The 989-nt window shown below is 27.4% G+C and overlaps 1 protein-coding gene across 1 annotated transcript in view; it reads right to left on the minus strand.

The window, feature by feature from the left end:
• Positions 1–989, minus strand: part of LOC106462105 (cold shock domain-containing protein E1-like) — a 59,987-nt gene that overhangs the window by 32,891 nt on the left and 26,107 nt on the right. The window lies entirely within an intron of this gene.

Raw genomic sequence — 989 nt, forward strand, 5'->3', positions numbered from 1 at the left:
ATAACTTTTAAATTAGTAAGTGAATGTTAACGAAATTTGGCAGATTATCAGTAAACATTACAATGCTTTCATATGCAAAGTAGATAATTTTTTTATTATGTCTTAAGATTTGTAAAGCAATGTCTCTCTAGTGCCTTTTTTTCTTTTCACATCTTGCAAAGTAATTTTCATTTTAAGATTAAAAATACTTTTATGCATCAGAAAATTTTGAAATTTTACATGCAAAATAACACTCATAACAGTATACACCTATTTATACTTAGTTTATTGTTTCATTGCCCTTTTAACTCTCTCAACACGGGCTCAGTCAATTTGACCTACCATGTGATCTCTTTGTACTCATTTAAAGTTGTTATAGATTTAATACTTCTAACTTTCAATATTGTGTGTATATCTTCACAACATTTGGCAGCCTTTCAGTTAATATTATAAGTCTTTCACATACAAAAAATAATATTTTTAAATGAAGTATTTTTAATAAAATAAAATAAAGATTTGTCCATGAATATACTGAGTATTTGTTTTGAATAGTCCATGTGCAAAGTAATTTTCATGTTAAAATTAAAAATACTTTTCCTCATCTCAAAAATCTCAAATTTCCTTCGTGTAATCCCTAAAGCTTCCTAAATGCATTTCAAACAATTTTTTTTAGTAAAAATTTATAGTTTATCTGTTATTTTCTTTACACTATCTCAAAATGGAATAGGTCCATTTGAACAACCTCGTAACCACCAAAAAAAAAATTAAATTTTAGTGTTTTATTGCTAGTTGAACCGTGTCTAACTACTATCCGCACCATTATAAGTTGTAAATAACTTGGAGAACGTGCAGCTCATGTTACATTAACGAATTACACTACCCACGAGCGACTATGAGTTGCTCACATGCGTGTCTCATGAAACATTTTTATTACAATATTATTTATTTTACCTAATCTAATCTTAACTAACCTAAAAGGATCCCTATTTTTACACGTTAGTTTCTTTTAT

Source organism: Limulus polyphemus, unplaced genomic scaffold, assembly GCF_000517525.1.
Source record: "Limulus polyphemus unplaced genomic scaffold, Limulus_polyphemus-2.1.2 Scaffold1095, whole genome shotgun sequence".
Lineage (NCBI taxonomy): Eukaryota > Metazoa > Arthropoda > Merostomata > Xiphosura > Limulidae > Limulus > Limulus polyphemus.